Source organism: Protopterus annectens, chromosome 8.part0, assembly GCF_019279795.1.
Source record: "Protopterus annectens isolate FY-2018-M chromosome 8.part0, PAN1.0, whole genome shotgun sequence".
Classification (NCBI taxonomy): Eukaryota; Metazoa; Chordata; order Ceratodontiformes; family Protopteridae; genus Protopterus; species Protopterus annectens.
This window is the reverse complement of record NC_056741.1, coordinates 1,411,486,414-1,411,508,798: the sequence shown is the minus strand read 5'-3', so window position 1 is coordinate 1,411,508,798 and position 22,385 is coordinate 1,411,486,414. Positions and strand designations below refer to the sequence as shown.

Here is a 22,385-nt window from a genome sequence, read left to right as displayed (position 1 = left end):
ATACAATATAAAAACACACACACTAAAAAAGCTCTTTAGATAGAACACAGCATATTTTCAGATAGAATCATTTAAGGAAGTAAGTAGTATTTCTTTACAGGGCAACTAAGAATGATGTGGATTCCTTTAAGTAGGGAAGTGATCTCAAAGATAAGCACGATCACTGGGATTCTCCAAGCAAGTGCTTTTAAAATGTTGTGTAATCCACTTAATCCTAGCAAAACATCAACAAACAAATACTACATCTGCTTTTTACTACATGTTTAATGGCAGACAGTAGTGCACAATAGAGAAAACAAACTGATCAGAGAAATTATAAAATAAGGGAAGCTTATAATATGATGTATTCAGTGAACCTGGGCTACTGCAGAGTCAAAATTATCACTGAGGTAGTTATTCAAGTCCCAGAAGCCTGAAATGCAACACACAAAAATTAAGCATTAATTACTATTACAGCTGGAATTCTGTAAGGTACAGTAAGACGGTTTAAACCTGATCAAAGTACAGTTGTGTACACTTACCATAAATGTAGATGTTTGAGTGTATTCACTGTTGCAGTCATTACATGTGGGTAATCTCCTGGCAGATTGCCCTCAGTCGGCCCGATTAACACAGTCTTGGGTCCAGTGTCGGTTGCTGTCCCTTCTTCCATGACATCAGGTAGTCAATGGTATAAAACATGCAGCCGATGGCATTACATCAGTTTTTCTTACCCCCAGATGTCAGGTGCCCCACTAATGTTGAGCAAAATAAAATTAAAAACACAAAAATATACCTCCAACCAAAAGCAAATACACCAAAAAGGCTTTTAAGCATAGAAAAGAAAGCAGAGGAATAGTAAGAGAAAAACAGGAGGCTGGAGGGAGGGTAACCAGGACTGCAACAGTGAATACACTAGAACATCTACATTTATGGTAAGTGTACACAACTACTCTGTTCTTTGTGTTTCACTGTTGCAGTCATTACATATGGGTAGATTCCCAAAGCTATGGTTGGGAGGATGGATTTATACAGCATTAGGACCAGCTATAAGGCTCTGCAAGACAGCAGTGGCAAAGCCAGTTCTGGATTTAGAGAAAATTGGTAAATTGGTAAATGATAATGTTTGGTGAAAGTATGAACTGAACTCCAGCTGCTTCTACAATATCCCTGGTAGGAACACCTTTGAGAAAGGCTGTAGAAGTAGATGCAGCCTTGGTGGAATGAAATCTGATTCCCTGGGGGATAGGTTTTCCATGGTGCTTATAGCAGAAATGAATGCAATTCCTTATCCATTTAGAAATGGTTTGTTTTGAAATAGCCTTTCCCTCTGCAGCAAATGCTACCAGCGGTTGTTCCGATTTTCTTCGAGGTTTAGTCCTGTCCAAGTAGAATCTAAGTTGTCTGTGCACATCCAGTGAATGCAGAATCCATTCTCCTTTGTTCTGTGGATTGGGAAAGAAAGTTGGCAAATGAATGGACTGATTAAGAGCCACACTGGATACCACCTTGGGCATGAAGGATGGATTGGTCCGGAGTGACACCCTGTCCGCATGAAAGATGGTGAAAGGCTCCACTGCCACAAGGGCCTGTAACTCAGATATCCATCTAGCTGAAGTGATTGCTAGAAGGAAGGCTGTTTTCCAAGAAATAAATTTTAAATTTGCAGTAGCAGCTGGCTCGAAAGGAAGTAGAGCGAGTTTCTCCAAAACAAAGGTAAGGTCCCAGGCAGGGGTTGGAGCTCTCCTGGGTAGTCTCAAGTTTTTGGTCCCTCTGAGGTACTGTTTGAGCAGAGGGTGAGAGAAGAGAGGAGGTTCTGTGTTATAATGAGCTGAAATGGCTGAGGCGTGGATTTTAATGGAGGAAAAGGACAGGCCCTTATGAAGGATCTCAGTTAAATATTGTAAAATCTGAGGTAAACTGGGCGCTGCTGTGCTCATCCCTTGAGACTGATTCCAAGCACAGAATCTTTTCCATTTGTCAGCATAGGATTTTCTAGTAGAAGGTCTTCTCGCCTCCAAGATGACATTCATCACAGGTTTGCTGAGGGATGCTAAGGGTGAATTTAAGTGATTAGCCAAGCTGCAAGGTTCAATGTTGGGAGCTGAGGGTGCAGAATTTAGTTCTCCTGCTGAGACAATAAGGAAGGTGTCTGAGGCAGGTGCCATGGAGAAATTTGTGACACACTGCGCAGGAGTGGGTACCAGTGTTGGCGTGGCTAGTCTGGAGCAATCAAAATCATTCTTGGTTTGTCCTGTTTGACTTTTAGCAGAACTTTGGAGAGCAGAGGCTGAGGGGGGAAAAGCGTAGACTGATAGGATTTTCCAGCTGAATGACTGAGCATCCACTTTCCAGGCTTTTTTGTGAGGAGTCCTTGTGCAAAATTTGTCCAACTGGTAATTGTGGGGGGAGGCAAATAGATCTATGTCTGGGCTCCCCCATTTGCATGTCAACATGTTGAAAATCCATGGTTCCAGTTTCCACTCGTGTGGGTCCATGAGAATTCTGCTTAGTCCATCTGCCAGTGTATTCAGTTTTCCTGGCAGGAACTGAGCTTGTAGTTGCACTTGGTAGCTCGAGGCCATGTTCCACAATGCCATGGCTAGTCTGCAGAGGGGGTAAAAATGTGTACCCCCCTGCTTGTTTATGTACCACATAACCGTGGTGTTGTCCGTCTTTACCATTAGTTGTCCTGGTTGAATGTAGTCTTTGAAGGCTGTCAGGGCATTCTGTACAGCAAACAATGCTTTTTGATCAATATGTAAGTGCATTTGATTCGGGTTCCATCTGCCCTGAATACACTTCCCTGCCAGGTGAGCACCCCATGCATAGTATAATGCATTTGTAGTTAGGATTTGGGCAGCAGGGGGTAGTGTGAATGGCAGTCCCTTGTTTTGGTGGCAAGCCCCTGCCCACCATAGGAACTCCAGGTGTAGGCAAGGTATGATAGGAATCATTGCTTCCAGGAAAATGTTGACTCCAAAGACTTTTTAAGTACCACTGAAGTTTCCTCATATGCAGTGTTGCATATGGAATTAGAAGAATGCAGGAGGCCATAAACCCCAAGGCTTGCAGTATTTGTCTTGCAGATAGCAGGGGTTTTGTGGCCACTTGTTTGAAGTAAGTTACCAAATTAATTTGCTTTTCTGGCGTGAGGAAAGCCATCTGGGCAGTTGTATTCAAGCTTACACCCAGGAATGTAATCTGTTGAGAGGGTACCAGTTATGATTTATTTTCGTTTATGGTGTACCCTAGACAAGTTAGAACCCTTTTTACAAACACCAGATGTTTTATAAGTATAGCCTGGTTTTCTGCCTGAATTAGACAATCGTCCAGGTATGGATATATTTGAATATTTCTTTGCCTGCAAAATGCAGGCACTTTGTGAATACCCTGGGCACAGTAGACAAGCCAAAAAGCAGTGCCGAGAACTGATAATGCAAGTAGCCTGTTTTGAAGTGTAGGTATCTTCTGCAAGATTCCCTGATTGGGATATGCAGGTAAGCTTCTTTTAAATCTAGAGTTGCCCACCAGTCATCCTTGTCTAGCATAGGAAGTAACTGGTGAAGAGACAGCATCTTGAATTTTGGAATGTCCAGAAAGGTGCTTAGAGTAGACAGGTCCAGAAATGGACACCATGAATTGTTTTTTCTGGGTACCAGGAAAATCCTGGAATAGAAACCTTGCCCCTTTTTCCTCTTCTGGAACTGGTTGAATAGCCCCCAAGTTTAAGAGGGAAAGTACTTGTTTCTGAGCCTCTAGCCACTGATTTGAGGGCAGGTCTGGCCACCCGTTTGGTGTTGGCAATGTATGGAAATGAAATCTGTATGCCTAGACACTATATTTAAAACCCATTTGTCCTGAGTTACGAGTTCCCAGTTTTTTGCATGAAGAGCAACCTTTCCCCCCCCAAAGGGGCAGCTAAAAGGTAAGTACTTGGTAATTTTAAAGGAAAGTCATTGAGACTGTTTACCATTGGGGGGTGTCTTGTTATTTCTAGATTTGGAAGTGGAGGCCTCCCCCATTGCTTAGTTCTGAGAGTCCCTTGGGACTGAAACCTGGTACATTTGGTGTGCCTGGGTTTGGCTTGAGAGGATCTGGAAGGAGCTGGAAAGGACCAAATCTAAGTAGGCCAGTACCTACTAAATCTTGGAGGTCGCACTTGTAAGAAATCTTTCACAGTTTGCATAGATTTAGCTTTATCTTCTATCATTTTTAGAACTTCTTCAGCCTTATTGAAAAACAGACGGTCCTGATTTAAAGGAGCATCCAATAATTTTGCTTTAGCATGATCAGGCAGAGATTGCTCCTTAAGCCAAGCTGCCTTCTAAGCATAGACCCAGTAACAGCAGCCCTGCAAGAGGCCTCTAAAGAATCAAAACTACATTGCAAAGTATGTTTTCCAACCTGTTCAGCTGAATGCAGTAAATCCTGAAAATCTTTATTTTCCACACAGTCAGAAATCAACATCATTTTCTTTTTAAGCAGTCCCATAACATGCTGTTGATATTTTAGCATATGAAATTGGCAGTTTAAAGCCCTGATTGCCAAGGTTATAAACCTTTTTACCCCATCTATTCAGTGCCCCGGAGTCTCCATCAGGAGTAGGATTTTTAGCAGTAGAAGCCTTAATGCCCCTGGGCCCCTGAGAAATGGTTTCTGGGTCTGCAACAGGATTTTGACACCTCAATGGCCTGTCTCTTTTTCTTTGCGTTTTTTTGGAATTCCGGTAGTTGGATGACTAACCGACGTAATTTCTGGATAATTAAACTGAGAACAGAAATATTTAGAGGCAAAAATGTACAGACGACGGATAGTGCACTGATTAAATAAACCAAAAAACCAACAGCAAGGTACGTTGTGGTCAGGGCCTAGGCAAGGAATGCGGTACAAATGACAATCTTTATGAGGTATTTACTTTCCACAAGTAATGCAATTAATAACTTTTACCGACATTGGTAAGGAGCAAGAAAAAGTTTCCCCAACGGGGTACTTAGCTTGAAGACTTTGGTTCTAAAACTCGAAAACAAAAATTTCATGAGTCAGCCGACTGGCACTTGCGAACTGCTTCTGCTTCGGGCACCGCACGGCAAGAAAGACTGATGTAATGGCGTCGGCTGCATGTTTTATACCCCTGACGACCTGACGTCATGGAAGAAGGGACAGCAACCGATGCAGGACCCAAGACTTTGTTAATTAGGCTGACTGAGGGCAACCTGCCAAAACACAAAGAACATCTGCATTGTTTCCAACCAGCAGATCAACCCTTAGCTAAGAAAATACAATTGCCAGAAACTGAAGTATGCATTACAATGCAAAGCACAAGTGCACAAGTTCTATTTTGTGAGCAATCACTGTGAGACAGGACATCAGTCAAAAAGTACAGTTGTGTACACGAAAAATAAATGTAGATGTTCAAGTGTATTCACTGTTGCAGTCATTACATTTGGGTAATCTGCTGGCAGGTTGCCCTCAGTCGGCCTGATTAACAAAGTCTTGGGTCCTGCATCGGTTGCTGTCCCTTCTTCCATGAAGTCAGGTCGTCAGGGGTATAAAACATGCAGCCGACGCCATTACATCAGTTTTTCTTGTCCCAGATGTCAGGTACCCCCCAAATGGGGAGCAAATAAAATTAGAAACAGAAAAAATATACCTCCAATCCCAAAAGAAAATACACCAAAAGGGCTTTTAAGCACAGTGAAAGAAGGTAGAGGTATAGTCAAAGAGAAATAGGGGGCTGGAGGGAGGGTAACCAGGACTGCAACAGTGAATACACTCGAACATCTACATTTATGGTAAATGTACTATGTTCTTCGTGTTTCACTGTTGCAGTCATTACATTTGGGTAGATTCCCAGAGCAATGGTTGGGTAGAGGGAATTGTACAGCATTAGGACCAGCTATAACGCCCTGTAGGACAGCAGTGGCAAAGCCAGCTCAGGATTTAGAGAAAAGTGGTAAATGGTAATGTTTAGTGAACATATGAACTGAGCTCCAGGTAGCAGCTTCTAGAATATCCCTGGTAGGAACACCTCTGAGAAAGGCAGCCGAAGTAGATGCAGCCCTGGTGGAATGGGATCTGATCCCCTGGGGGATAGTCTTTCCATGGTGCATATAGCAAAAACGAATACAATGGCTTATCCATTTGGAAATGGTTTGCTTTGAAACAGCTTTTCCCTCTGCCCCTGCAGCAAATAACACCAGCAGTTGTTCAGATTTTTTGAGATTTTATTCTGCTTAAGTAAAATCTAAGTTGTCCGTGTACATCCAAGGAATGCAGAATCCGTTCCCCCTTGTTCTGTGCATTGGGAAAGTAAGTTGGCAAATGAATTGTCTGATTAAGAGCCACACTGGATACCATCTTAGGCATGAAGGATGGATTGGTCCCGAGAGATACCCTGTCCGCATGGAAAATGATGAAAGCCTCCACTGCCATAAGAGCCTGTAATTCTGAAATTCTTCTAGCTGAAGTGACTGCTAAATGGAAAGCTGTTTACCGGGAGAGAAATTTTAAGTCTGCAGTAGCAGCTGGCTCGAAAGGAGGGAGAGTGAGATTTTCCAATACAAAATTGAAGTCTCGGGCAGGGGTTGGAGCTCTCCTGGGCAGTCTTAAGTTTTTAGCCCCTCTGAGATACTGCTTTACCAGGGGATGAGAGAATAGGGGAGGTTCTGTGTTGTAATGACCTGAAATGGCTGAGGCATGGATTTTTATGGAAGAGAAAGACAAGCCCTTGGTGAAGCATTTCAGTTAAGTATTGTAAAATCTGAGGAATGTTGGGCACTGCTGTGCTTATCCCTTGAAATTGATTCCATGCACAGAATCTTTTCCATTTGTCCGCATACGATTTTCTAGTACTAGGCCTTCTCACCTCCAAAATGACATCCATCACAGGTTTGCTGAGGGATACTAAGGGTGAATTTAGGTAATTAGCCATGCTGCAAGATTCAAAGTTTGGAGCTGGGTGTGCTGAATTTGGTTGTTCTGCTGAGACAGTAAGTAAGGTGTCTGAGGCAGGTGCCACGGTGGAAGGTGTGACACATTGCGCAGGAGTGGGTACCAGTGTTGGCGAGACCAGTCTGAAGCAATCAAAATCATTTTTGGTTTGTCCCATTTGACTTTTAGTAGAACTTTGGAGATCAGAGACAGAGGGGGTAAGGCATAAACTGATAGGTTTTTCCAGCTGAAGGATAGAGCATCCACTTTCCAGGCTTTTTTGTGATGAGTTCTTGTGCACAATTTGTCCAACTGATAGTTCTGGGGTGAGGCAAAAAGATCTATGTCTGGGCTCCCCCATTTGCGTGCCAACATGTTGAAAATCCGTGGTTCTAGTTTCCATTCGTGTGGGTCAATGAGATTTCTACTTAGGTCATCTGCCAGAGTATTCAGCTTTCCTGGCAGGAATTGTGCTTGTAGTTGTACTTGACAGGTAAAGGCCCTGTTCCACAATGCCATGGCTAGTCTGCAAAGGGGATAGGTGTGTGTACCCCCCTGCTTGTTTATGCACCACATAACCGTGGTGTTGTCTGTCTTTATCATTAATTGTTCTGGAAGAAGGTAGTCCTTGAAGGCTGTCTGTACAGCTAGCATTTCTTTTTGATTGATATGAAGGTGCATTTGATTTGGGCTCCATTTGCCCTGAATGCACTTCCATGCCAAATGTGCCCCCCAAGCATAGTCTGATGCATCTGCAGTTAGGGTTTGGGCAGCAGGGAGTGATATGAATGGCAGTTCCTTGTTTTGGTGGCAGGCCTCTGCCCACCATAGGAACTCTAGTTGCAGGCAAGGTATGATAGGAATCATGGTTTCCAGGCTGTGAGAATGCGGATTCCATAGACTTTTTAAGTTTCCTCGTATGCAGTCTTGCATATGAAATTAGAAGAATGCAGGAGGCCATGAACTCCAAGGCTTGCAATATTTGCCTTGCAGAAAGCAGGGTTTTTGTGGCCATCTGTTTGAAGTAAGTCACCAAATGAATTTGTCTGGCGTAAGAAAGCCATCTGGGCAGTTGTACTCAAGCTTGCACCCAGGAATGTAATTTTTTGAGAGGGTACCAGTTGTGATTTCTTTTCGTTTATGGTGTACCCTAGACAAGTTTGAACCCTTTTTACAAACGCCAGACGGTTTAGAAGAGTGTCCTTGTTTTCTGACTGAATTAGACAATCATCCAGGAATGGATATATTTGAATATTTCTTTGCCTGCAAAATGCAATTACTGGAGCCAGGCACTTTGTAAAGACCCTGGGCGCAGTAGATAAGCCAAAGGGCAGTGCAGAGAACTGGTAATGCAAGTAGCCTGCTTTGAAGCGGAGGTCTCTTCTGCAAGATTCCCTGATTGGGATATGCAAGTAAGCCTCTTTTAAATCTAGAGTTGCCAACAATGCATCTTTGCCTAGCATAGGAAGTAACTGGTGAAGAGTCAGCATCTTGAATTTTGGAATGTCAAGAAAGGTGTTTAGAGTAGATAAGTCCAGGATTGGACACCATGATTTGTCTTTCTGGGTACCAGGAAAAGTCTTGAATAGAAACCTTGTCCCTTTTCCTCTTCTTGTACTGGTTGAATAGCCCCCATGCTCATGAGGGAAAGTACTTGTTTCTGGGCCTCTGCCCACTTATTTGGGGGCAGGTCTGGGCATCCGTTTGGAATTGGCAACGTGTGGAAATGAAATCTGTGCCCCTGGGATACTATATTTAAAATCCATTTGTCTTGGGTTATAAGTTGCCAGTTTCTTGCATGAAGAGCCAGTTCCCCCCCCAAAGGGGTGGCTAAAAGGTAAGTGCTTGGTAAGTGCAAAGGGAAGTCATTGAGACTGTTTACCATAGGGGGTGTCTTGTTGTTTTCAGATTTGGAGGAGGAGGCACCCCACTGTTTTGTCCTGAAAGTCCCTTGTGACTGAAACCTGGAGCCTTTGGAATGTCTGGGTTTGACTTGAGCAGCTCTCGAAGGAACTGGAAAGGCCAGTTCTTAGTAGGCCAGTGCCTACTAAATCTTGGAGGTTGCACTTGTAAGAAATCTTTCACAGTTTGCACAGATTTAGCTTTATCTTCCATCTTTTTAAAAACTTCTTCAGCCTTATTACCAAAGAGACGGTCCTGTTGTAAAGGAGCATCCAACAATTTTGCTTTAACATGATCAGGCAGATTTTGCTCTTTGAGCCAAGCATGCCTTCTTAGCACAGACCCAGTTACAGCAGCCCTGCAAGAGGCTTCCAAAGAATCAAAACAACATTGCAAAGTATGTTTTCCAACTTGTTTAGCTGAATGCAATAAATCCTGTAAATCTTTCCACACAATCAGAAATTAACATCATTTTCCGTTTAAGCAGTCCCATGATATGCTGTTTATATTTTAGCATATGAAATTGACAGTTCAAAGCCCTGATTGCCAAGGTCGCAGAAGAGTAAACCTTCTTACCCCATCTATCCAGCACCCTGTAAACTCTATCAGAAGGGGTAGGATTTTTAGAAACCTTAATGCCCTTGGGACCCTGAGAAATGGCTTCAGGATCTGCAACAGGATTTTTGAAAAGGAATTTGTGGGAGTCAGGGACCCTGTAGTATCTGTCTGGCTTACAAGGAGCCAGAGGCAGAGAATCAGGAGCCATACTAGATTCTGAAAAAACATAATCAACAATGTCTAGAACAGGAGGTATAGCCAATAGCCCTATGCTGAGGAAGAAGAAGAAAATCCCTAAGTCTCTTTTTAGATTCTGAGAAATCCTGACTTTCCCAGTGGAAATGTTCCCTCAACGTATATAAAGTTTCCTCAAAAGAAAAATCCTTAGGGGGCGAAGCAGAAGGAATGGAATCTTCTGCATCAGAATCCTCATAAGTATGTTAGACAATTCCTGTTAATTAGAAGAGTCAGAAGAAATAGAATCCTGTTCTGAAGATTCATAATCAATGTCTTGCCTAGGCCTCTTAGAAGGGGGGGGGGGTGTTTACCACTGATCAGAGTAATAACATTTTCAGCCATTTTGATAAATTGTTTTTAGGCACAGGGGCCTGCACAAGTGGCCCAGGCGTCGGTTTTTAAGGCATAGGTCGTGATTTTGACATTAGTTTTGAAGATGGCGTTGGTCTAATATACAAATGTGTAGGCCTGAAAACACCCTCAGAAGCTGGTGCCTGCACAGCGGTTCTGGACCCATCCAAGGTAGAGACATCCGCGGGTTCCATAATTGAAGCATCTCGTGGCATATCGGACTCCGAATGGGTCTCAGTTGAGGCCTGCGAATCAGATGTAGTGGGTATCAGGGACTGCGAAAGCGCCTCACTGAGTACCGGCGAACTGGCGAATGGCTTAGGAGAAGTGGCGGCCGTTTTGGACCTCAACGGCCTGTCTCTGTCTTTTTCTTTGCATTTTTTAGGTATTCCGGTAGTCGGATTGCAAACAGACATTTCTGGATAATTAAAGCATGAGCCAAAATATTTAGAAGCAAAAATGTACCGATGTTTGATAGTGCGTTGATTAAATAAAGCACAAAACCGACAGCAAGGTACGTTATGGTCAGGGCCTAGGCAAGGAATACAGTACAAATGAAAATCCTTATGAGGTATTTGCTTCCCACAAGTAATGCAATTATTAACTTTGCTGTCATCGGTAAGGAGCAAGAAAAAGTTTCCCCAATGGGGTACTTAGCTTTTTAGTTGTAGACTTTGGATCTGAAACTCGAAAACGAAAATTTCAGGAGTCGTCCGACCAGCACTTGCGAACTGCTTCTGCTTCGGGCACCGAGCGGCAAGAAAGACTGATGTAATGGCGTCGGCTGCATGTTTTATACCCCTGACGACCTGACGTCATGGAAGAAGGGACAGCAACCGATGCAGGACCCAGGACTTCGTTAATCAGGCTGACTGAGGGCAACCTGCCAGCAGATTACCCAAATGTAATGACTGCAACAGTGAAACATGAAGAACATCAGCATGTTTGACAATGGCAAAGTTACGTAGCTCTAGCCATCCCAGCAGGTCAGGAATCCTAATAACATTTAAGTTACCTTGGATAAAGTTTGAAATAGGACTAATCTGGTAAAACTGTAGAAACATTGAAGTTATGTACTTACAATAACACTGGATTTTATTACCCTTAGTCTGTCCACATCAATTGCTGGGAATCCCTGTTGTCAGGAATTTATCACCTCACCAAGTGCTTAGGCTTCTTCCCATCATGTCCTCTGCATTTACTCAGATTGAGATTGCTGCCTTATGGCTAGAAAAGGAACTCCAGGAATCTATGAGAATGGCAGTGAAAAAAGGACAGGCTTCAAAGCAGGTCAGGGTCATATACTTAGAATATATATAAAAATCTGCAACTGGATAGTTGGCCATTATAATGGATGAACTAAGGATAATGAAGATCCAATGTTATGGTGAAGCAATAACTTCTGCACCTTAATTTATCCCACTTGTCCACTTCAAATGCTGGGACAGGTTTATTTATTTATTTTATTTTACATTTGTTGACCGAGAGTCTCCAACTGGATACAAGTCCATTTTCAGTGGAGGCCTGGGGAGAAAAGCTCCAAGAGAATAACTTTAAACAATATGATAACTGATTACAGACATAGAGAACAAAGACTGACATTATTTTGACATACATAGGTTTAGGGTAGATAAGATCGGCATTACAGGGTAAGCATATTAGTAGCTGGTTATTGGCACAGTACGAAGGATCTAATCACAGCATTCCAACCGTATAATGGTTCTAAGCACAACATTCCTGAGATAGATTACATTGCAAGGAAGAAACAAAGGTCTAAGACAGAAATGTGAGGAACAGCATTTTGTTATTTGATAAGTCTCAAAGAGAGGATACATAATCCTAGTACTCCTTGGTATTACTGGACAATATAGTCATGGGTAGTATAAAGTGCAAAATTCCATGGATAGTAATATAGCCACTGGAGAGTTAGGAGGTATAAATGTGCAGAAATGTGGTTCCCATGCTTTCCAGGGTAAAATAATGTCAGGATACCCTTGAGGACTACACCCCCAAATGAAGGTCTGGATCTGGAAATAATGTCCAGGGTAACAATAGTTTGAGAAGGTGCGCAAAACAGTCCAACTTGCTGCTGCACAAATATCATCTACTGAAGATGGATGTAGAAGTTGCCATAAATCTAGTGGCATGGCCTTTGGCTTTGCCAGGAGGGTTGTGTTCTTGGAGTGATACATGAAGGCAGACAGTCAAAGTCATCTGGATAAGGTTATTTTAGAGACTTTGAACTCCAGCCTAGAGTGTGCATAAAGAAACAGAGCTGTATCTTTTTTCTTACAGACATTCCTTGGTGTATGTAGAAATGTAATTGGCTGTGAACATCAAAGGCATGAAAGCAAGTATATTCCAATGTTGGAATATATGGTACAAATACAGATGAGTGGTTTAGTCAACTCAGACGCAATATTGAGCCATGAAAGACAGACTTATCCTGAGAGGTATTCTTTCTTTGTGAAAGATCACTGAATGTAACCACAAACAATGCAGAACAAAAAGGAAATTCAGGTCAGCAGAAGAAGCTGGGTCCAATGAAGGGTGCACCAATGCCTCTACCACAATTTTTAGTTCACTCGAGTGTGTTGGGACTTTATTGGAGTAATGGAGGAGAAATGTGACTAAGAAATGCTTTGAAAACCTTCTAGGCTGCGAGATAAGATAAAGGAAACCCTTTGCGAAAAGTAGAGCAGCCAACAGGGCCTTAATGATAAGCAACTGGATCCAGAATCAAACAGGGACAAGAGGAAATGCAAAATCGAGGGAAAATGATTGATCAAAGGATCCAAGCCATGAAAAGAATCCCATATGAAAACTTTTGGTTTGCTTTTACAGATTTTGTGCATTGATTCTTTCTGAAAGATAGAGACTATGGATAAATCTATGGGAAAAGGTTGGGTCTACAAATAAAGAAATCATGTAGTTAACTTTAGTGGGGGAATATCCTGAAAAGAATTGCTGGATAAGTGGGACAAAAGATCTGGTTGTAGATCCAGAAGCCAGAGCTGCTTGTTGAGGTGAGGTCATAACAAGTTAAATCAAATTCACCTGGGCTAGAAGAGGGTTATGACAATTACTGAGGCCTTGCACAGAGAAGCTTTTTGATGGAATTTCTTCTTTAATGGGAGAGGTAGAAAGGAAAAGCAGTTAGATGTTTGGGTGGCCACTGACACCACAGCATCCCTTGAGGATGGTCCCTGTGGAGAGATGAGGGCAATGCAGTTGCTGCATTTGGTGTTGACAAGAAATGCAAACAGATCACAGCAAGGCTAGCCCCAGAGCAAAATACTATCTGCACTACTGATGGGTTGATGGAACATGTTGTGAGGCATCAGAATCAACCTGCTGAGCCTGTCTGCAAGGTAGATGGTCTGACCTGTAATATGTGTTACTGCAGAGACATCACCCACTGCCACATTCTCATGACTTGTCAACATAGAGATAAAACAAAATCTTCACAAATGATTGGGTTAGTGTATCTAAGAGTTCATAAACAAAATGAAAACTAGCCAGTTGAAACACTGCATGTCCCCTAAAGTTAAAAAAACACAACTTCAGTTTTACAGCGCTTTCATATTTATTCAATCAAGGTTTCTTTAGATATCATAATGCCCTCATAAATAATAAAAACCCTCCCTAATTTTCAGCAAGCATTTGATATTCAAACTGTCATTAATACCTAGTGAGTATACAGCATTTAATTTAACCAGCAAACTAGATCTCTGTTCCACTCCCTGTACTGATGTGATAACAACCAGTATGGTATGGCAAAATGTGGATCCTGCCCTCAGTGTAAATATATTCACGACAATAAAAATATTACAGTTCAGTCTTACCCAAAGAAAATTAAACTTATTGCTAAATGTATTTTAAGGTTTCTGGTGTGGTTTATATTGTTTTATGAGTGTCCTCTGATTGTTTTTTTGTGTGTTTAAGACTGAGATACAACTATGAGTTAGAATTTATGAACACTGTTACATTATTAGAATCAAGGATAATACTAATGCTTTACAAGAACACTCTATTGTGTGTGCAAACTTAAAAAAAAATGTTTTAAATATTGCAGAAAATACCTACCCCGCAGAGGGGAGGATGATGGGGGGGCAACCATTGAGAGCAAAGAACTTTATTGGTAGATTAAGTGCAATACAACCACCAGTCTTAAATGACAGGGTCAGTTTGAATGGATTACTGCAACTTAAATCTACGAAAATTGTAATTATTACATTTAATCATATATGTATATTTTATATACTTAATATAAACATACATGTTTATATTTTTATCTCAATTATATTTGGTGATTTTTTGACTGCTTATTAGATCTGAGGAGTTTTTAATCTATGAATTTTTGTTCTAATTTTTACTCTAGGCAATTTTATATGTGATTTTATATATTTTTCTACATGTTTAATACTTATTTTTTCAATGTAGGGCAGCAAGTTTATTTTAATGAAGAAATTATGAGGTGAATAACCTGGGACCTTTTTGATTTGACCTGTTTAGACATGTGATTGAAACTGAATAATTGTGTGCGTTTTTGAATTTTGTGTGTTTTTGGCTGTAGTGTTATTAAGTCCCACAACACTACTGGGATGTAAGTACCTATATTTATTAAATAGCTTGTGTACGACTCCGTTTCTGTCTTTAATGTTGTTTATTGTGGTTTATTTTTGCCAGATTAATTCTTTGTTGGTTTTACAAAGTTAAGTCCCACAGAGGAGCCAGCTGTTTTCTAGGTAACCTCAGATGTAAACCCTCTTCAGAAAGCGTTTTACCAAAAACAGAGATGATCCACGGGCAGATATGCTGAAATGGCCTCTGTAATAACCCTGACAGAGGAATAAAAAAGATCAGATGATAGTAACTCACAAATATTTAAGAACCAGTGGTACACAGAACCTGATAAGGCTCTGGTTATTGGCTAGGCACCAACTTGAAAATCTTTTCACTTGTTAATATCTGGCTTTCTTTCCTCCTTTAGTAGCAACTGCATATCTTCATGGAAGAGGTGCCTAAAAGGTATAGAAATTTAATCATCCAGGCAGTTAGGTGAAGTTGCCCGATACTGGGGTGCATCCAATTCCTCTTGTCTTGAATGAGTAAATCCTGTTTATGAGGAAACTTGTGATAAGTGCCCTTAGCCAATTTCATAAGAACAGAGAACCAACATTGCCAAAAGGAATTCACCACAATGATTTTTGGAGTGTCCTCCTTAATCTTCATAATTATTCTAGATATCAGTGGAAAGGTGGAAATACATGAAGGAACATCCACAATCACATGAATGATAATGTATCTGTTTTCTAGGCCTGCTCTGATGAAATACAAGATGGTTTGAGGCTTAAGGAGTGATGCAGAGCTACCCTTCCAAGCCATCACAGTCAACCTGCATAGGTGGTAAGACCTCGTGCCCCCCCCCTTAATGTACCACATCACTGTGGTGTTATCTGCAATCACCTGTAGAGATACTGGGGACCACAGATGATTAAGTTATTATATGGCATGGACAGTAGTCAACATCTCTAATATTTGTGTGTTTTGGTCTGTCTGTGGAGTTCCACAAGCCATGCAACTTTAACTCCATAGAAACTGCTCTCCAAGAAAAATGTGAGACACCTGCAGTTACAGACTGACTTGGGACAGGAGGAGAAAAGGGGAGTCCTGGATTCTGATTTGCTGTCCCCACTAGTACAATACCCCTTTGAGAAAACCCAAAACTGGAAGCTGAAATGCCTGAGGCTAAGAATTTGAGGTCTGTGTGCTTTTTTAAAATATTGAATTTTCTCATATGAAACCTGATGAGAGGAATCATGGACACCCATGAACCCTTAGATCCTGAGATATTATCTTCCTGAATTCTGAGACTGACAAGAGAAGTTCAAGAAAGTTTTCAGATATAACCCCTCCTTTTCCTGGGTAAAAAGAAGATATTTGCAGAAAAGAGTCTAGAAGGAATCCCAGAAACACAATCCTAGCAGAGTCAAGGAGGAGTCTGAACATTTATCTGGAACCCCAGATTTGTAAGTAGACAGAAAAACAGAATTTATGTACTTACCATAACAGATCTGTGTAGTCTTCTTCCATCCTTCTCAACTTGTGGAATACAGGATCTGGCACTGGCCTTCTCAACCCATAAAACCATGCTATAACACCTTTCCTCAGATCAAGTTTGCCCCTTGACCACTCTCTGGAATACAACAGATCTTAATTAGGAAGACGAATATGAAGGCAGGGAAGAGAGGGTAGCACAAATGGACCCTCCTATACAGGCTTTGAGGCTAAACAGGCAAGCTGATTGATAGGGGTCACTTAATGGTGACAATCTGGATGGGGCATGAAGGGAGGAGATAGTTGAGTCAGACAGAAGATGACAACATAGATCTATCGCTATGCTAAGTACATAACGTTTGTATCTGAGACCAGGTGGAAAGTACATCAATCTATGGAACAGAGAACCCAGCCAGTAAAAACACCAGAGAGGCACTAGAAGAGAACATTCTGCATGATGGTGGAACCAAAGCAGCTCTAGACCTAGAATGGATGACCATTTATAACGGGACAAAAAGGTATGCGTGTTAGACCAAATAGCCATAGCACAAATATCAATGGAAGCCTGCAAGCAAAAATTCTACTTAACTACATCTCTTGTGGAATGATAGAGACATTATGAACTCACCATAACGTTCCATGTTTGTAGTCAATCTCGCCCTTCATTCTTACATATGGGGTTTGGAGCCGATCCTCAGCTCTGACTCGGCCGAATACAAAGCTCGAAGTCTCTCAGCTCGTGGCAAGGTAAGATATCCCATAGTGCACTAGTAAGAATCCCCAGATCTTGTTTGCTGCTGTCTATAAAAGTGATAGAAGGGATTTCCACAAGGAAAAACAAAAGATGAAAGGTCTCCAATCCTAGGGAAGATCGACACTATCTTGTCTTCAGATCCTCCAAGGATACATGGATAGGGGTAGGTGGGTGGGTTTGTAAAAATGAAGGGCGAGATGGACTACAAACATGGAACGTTATGGTGCATACATAACTTCTTTATGTTCTGTAGTCCAATCTCGCCTTCATTCTTACATATGGGACAGCGTCCCTAGCACCTTTTTCTCGGGTGGCTCACGGGAATATACTCCTAAGAACCGTGGAACCAAAGGAGGCTCTGCCCCTGGAGGCCAAATCCAATTTGTAATGAGTAATGAAATTATGAGGGGTAGCCCAAGTTGCTGCTGCACATATACTGTCCATTGGAATTCTGGCTTGAAAGGCAGCAGATGTAAATACAGATCAGGTAGAATCAGGGACGTCGGGAGGCATACGCACTGTACTGATTTCAGTACAACGTATTTAGAAGGGGGATAGCATTTTAAAGTTTTCGCGCTTTAGCATTTTAAATTTGTGCGCTTTACTAGTGCACGACGATGACGTCAGCTCATCAGGGCAGCCAGTCGGAATGGAGCTCACCGCGCATGTCAGTTCAAATGCGTTTTCAAGTGGGAGGATGCAAGCGTTATGTTGGTCGATGCAAGTGTTATGTTGGTCGAAGCGGGAGGATTTCAAGGACCTGCAAGGAAAGTGGGAGGATTTGTTGGTCTCACGTCAAGGACTGTATTTAGAACCGAGGGGCTGGTGAGTAGTGTGGACTGTATTTAGAACAGAGGGGCTGGTGAGGTGTGTGTAGGCATGTTTATTGAGAAAAATGCTCTGTGCAAAGAAATAAAAAGATTTTTTTTAAAAAATGCACGTTTCTTAATGTCACAGAGACAGGATAATGTATATTTCTGCAGTGCTGACCCCTTTTGTATTCCAGTCAGTTGTCAGTATTTATAGACCGTCTTAGTGTAAGAATAGAATCCAGGCCATTCTTCTTTTGAGCTTGAACCATTTCTTGGTACCTATTGAACATTCCAGTTGTTTCGCTGATACCATCAAATTGTGAAGTCCTCCTGTTATACTCTTTAAACAGCAGTGTCACTTTGAAAAGAGAGCACTATTTATTTGTTATGCTGTGGAAAGTGAAGTGTGGGATTGTATAAGAGCTGAGTACAGAATTTCATTAAAATAAAAGACACCATTACCACCCTATTGAAGGAATTTCAGAAATGTGTCCTAAAGAGAATTGTATAACGGCACATACTTTAGGCAGATTCAAATTTGCTAGTGAATCATTTTTACATTGTAAGTGTTGGCATGATTTAAAAAATGTATTTCCTTGAAAAGTACAGGTTTTGGAGCTGAATGCTACTTGCGGTATAAAAATTATGACATTAGGTTAAATATGGAATTACATTATGTGTCCTGGTGATCAACTCCTCGCTTATACTGTTGGTCGTATACAGTAACAAAATGCGGGAGCATGTTCACCAGGTTATATCGATAACATGTTTATTCAATGCCTTTGCAGTAATCGGTCTACAAATGTCAGAGTGCTACAGTTTGTTTATAAATGAGAAACAAGTCCTAAACGACAGATATGTTGTAGAGAAACTTTATTTAATAGAAGGAATATTGTTCGAACAACGAATACTCTACCTTGTTATGATTGTACAGCTTGTACGTATATATAAATAAAAATTATTTTAAGCATCCGATTACCGGAAATACTTTTTCGTTTTGTTGTTTTGCAACATGTATGTCATCCAAGTTAGTATATTTGACTAATTGAGAAAATTGTCCTTGTTTTTATGTAGGCAAAACTACTAGAATGCTTAAAGATCACATTCTAGAGCACCTCTCTGACACACATAGACAGATTACTACCAAATGCATTAGCTAAACATATTATTTTGAGTCATTGGTTTGATGACTCCTGGTATGGGTGGTGGTGATATTAAGTTGAAGGTTGCATGTTTAGAATATAAGTGGATAAATTATTTAGCTGCTGATAGCAATCTGTGATTAAATAGTATGATTAGTTTTAAACCAGTTTTAAAAATCTAGATCTTTAATTGTTTAAACTAAGGGCTGCTTTTTTATTGATTGTACGTATATGATGTCATTGTATTGAGTATTTAAATCATGTAATATATGTTACATTTTAAACATTGACAAAGAATCTATCTCGAAAGATTTGTGTGTTCCCATTAAACATATGCTAACATGGTGAAGAGGCTACTGTGTTTTATTACTATTATTGTTTTTGGGCTGCCTAATCTTTGGAAGCTGTTTCAATTTGTATTTCAGTTATTTGGTCATATACAAAACACAAAAAAAATTTAAAAAAATGTAAAATACAACTCCGTCTAATATATTGACAATTGACATTGGGGCCTTTAAAATGACACACAGCACTATTGTTGAGTTGTTATGTACCCTTTCGTATAGTTGCCTATGTCATACATAGTCAAAGCATTTCTTCTAGGTAACTATTCAGTATTCCAGGACATGTTAGTGTGAGTCCTACAATCATGAGACTAAATGACCAAAAATGCTGACCTGTGTATATTAAGTCTAAACTGCCATTTCTTAAAATATTTTCGTTCCTCCAGGGTATGGCATTCTCAGAATTGGGGGTGGGTTGTTAGGTTTGTCACCCACATTGGGGTATACAGGGGGGTTTCCCACTGCAAAACAGAACTTTAAAGGAGAACAGCCATGGTCAATATTTGCTATTGTCCTGTATTTTCAAACCTTTTTCCTAAATTCCAGGAGTAGCATTTAGGATTCTTGTAATGATAATACAGCATCTTTGTTTTTAACTTGTAGGAGCTGAAGACAAAGTTCAGTGAAACTATTACAACAGTTTTGTTGTGGTATTCCATTAAATTAAATTAAAAAAAAAGTATACATATCAGTCTAAAAGTGAGAGCTATTCTTTCTTTGTGAACAATCCTGAACAGGCTCCTGTAAAGCCAAAGGAGCAGCACTCTACCCACAGGTCCAGTTACATCATCTGTAAAAAAACAAAGCCACAACCCTCACCTCCCTAAAATGAGTATTCTGTAAGCCTCAACAGCAGATTGATTTCCCACCCATGAATATCTTAAAGAGGAAGAGTTGTAAGACGCATGGTGATGTCTTGTACCCTTCTTGTGCGTGTCTTACTTAATTCCACGAATGTAGGTACATTTTTGCTCTGCAAATCTGGGGATTCACTGGCATGCAGCAACAATCCTGTGACTCTGTACTGCTGTGACACCTCCCGCAAGACTTTCAGACATACTTGGAGAGTTGCCTTTTTCATTTCCATAAAACCTGTGCAGGCAGTACTGGTAAACTTCCGTGATGCGTTTAATATCTTCCATGGCCAGGGCACACTGCTCCTCATGGATGAGGGGCTTGATTATAAGATGATGCTAAGACAAAATCAGCGCTTGTAGTGGTATTGTTTTGTGAGTGGAGTATACAACCTGGAACATGTTTTTTTTTTTTTTATTATTATTTATTTTGAATGGTGTTTTATTTATTTGTGTGTTTGTTTATTTGTTTGTCTGTTTGTTTATTTATTTGTTTATTTATTTATTTTTGGTGTGAGTAGCTGAATATCTTTGTGTGCCTGCTTGCACTTGGCACTTTAAGCTTTAGGTGGTTGACCTTTAGCATGTGTTAGATTGAGGCCGTTTTTTTAAAACTCACTGTTAGTTATATAAGGGAGTGAGATTAATTGTATTTTGGGCTTCATTCTCTTCTTCCTGACATTAATACAGTTTTACCTTCAAGAAGCTAATGAGGCAGATGTCTTTATTAGGACTCATTAAAACCACCTATTTATAACAAGGAGCAGAATGGCAGGAAGCAGTGCCTGGTGGCTACAGGGCAGTAAGCAGTGGGCTGCAATAGACACCATAGGAGAAAAGAAAATGAATGTGGTGTTATTAGGCTGCAAAAGAACATGGAACAAAGAGATGTCAAAACGGTAGAAGAAAAAATAGAGTAAGAAAACAAGGCACTAAAGCATATACTTACTGACAGATAAGAGATGGATCAGATAAAACACAGACTTAGAACATTGTCAGGAGAGAAGTGATGACTTCAACTAAGGAGGAAAGACTGCCTGCTCGAAAGCTTGAGTAAGTGCAAAACCTGTCCTGTTCCAACCAAATGTCACGCAAGGTGGATTCTAGTGCACGGATCCCCGAGGAACATGTAAAAAACTAAAAAATGATCCAGCACAAAGGAGAAAAGTGCCTAAATCAATTTATTTGTGGCAAATATAGAAACATAATACTACAATAATGCTGCAAACTGGTTTCAGCTAAATATCCAGCCTTCCTCAGTGCAGAAATAAAGGTCTAGATGACACATCCTGGTATCTTCTTATATATCCAAACATTTAAAGGTGTATGCATGTGCTGGCCAACTCTTAAATATTTTATATATGTAATTTCTTTGTCAATGAATTTACTTTGTGATGTTTTATATTTTATATTTTCCATTTACATTTATAATTCTGTTTTGCATGTATCTCCAATTTTTTGGAACATGCATATAATTTTTTGAACATGCATACACCTTTAAATGTTTGGATATATAAGAAGATACCAGGATGTGCCATTTAGACCTTTATTTCTGCACTGAGTAAGGCTGGATATATATGTAGATGATGACAGCAATAAAGAGTTCATTGTACGTCTGAAGTATGCTGGCAGACTGATTGCAGGAATGATCTAATATTTGTGTGTGTGTGTGTGTGTGTGTGTGCTAGGTAGCATACCTCTCAACTGTCCAAATTTTGCAGAATGTCCAGATTTTTGCCCCATATGTTTTCTGTTCCTCAAACTTTGTGATTTTTTCTAGAAAATCATTGAAGACTGAAGCTGCTAAATAATGACAGACATTTGAGTTTCAGACTTCATGTCCTTTAGAAAAATTCATACTAGCACAAATCCTGTTATTCTAGCAACTTTCTTATACTAGCACAAATCCTGTTATTCTAGCAACTTTCTAAGTTCACGCAAGCATTATTTAATATCTGTCCCTGTTTATTTTAGGCTTTGTCTATATTTCTTGCACTAAGAGGTAGGTAGGGGTGTGTGTGTGAATGAAACATCCTAGTTAGGGGTAACAGGTGGTTAGTAATTTACTCAAGCTCAAAACCTGTACCTTAGTTACAGAAAACAAAAGCATAAATTCTCTACAACAACTACCATGCTGCATTTTTCAAAGAACTGACATTTAAGGTTAATTTTCAATTCAAGGAACAGAGTTTGAGTGAATTTATATTATATTACTAAAGAGGCATTACAGTGAATGCCTCTTCATCGACACAAACAGCGAACCGTGAATTACGAGAATGGCCGTAGCTTGGCTGGGGAGGGGGGTAGCAGTTTTAGAGCTGTGAGTACAAATTTGAAAATCCTAGCTACACCCCTGGGTAGAATGAACTTCAGTTTTAAACTGGAGTTCTTTGCCATTAGAAGAGTAAATAAAAGATATACAACTTGAAATCCAGTTTGATAACATTATCTTGGAGACT

General features: G+C 40.5%; 1 protein-coding gene across 2 annotated transcripts in view; it reads right to left on the bottom strand.

Moving 5' to 3' along the window:
• Positions 1-22,385, bottom strand: part of ARHGEF12 (Rho guanine nucleotide exchange factor 12) — a 3,716,336-nt gene that overhangs the window by 1,047,482 nt on the left and 2,646,469 nt on the right. The gene's annotated exons all lie outside the window — the stretch shown is intronic.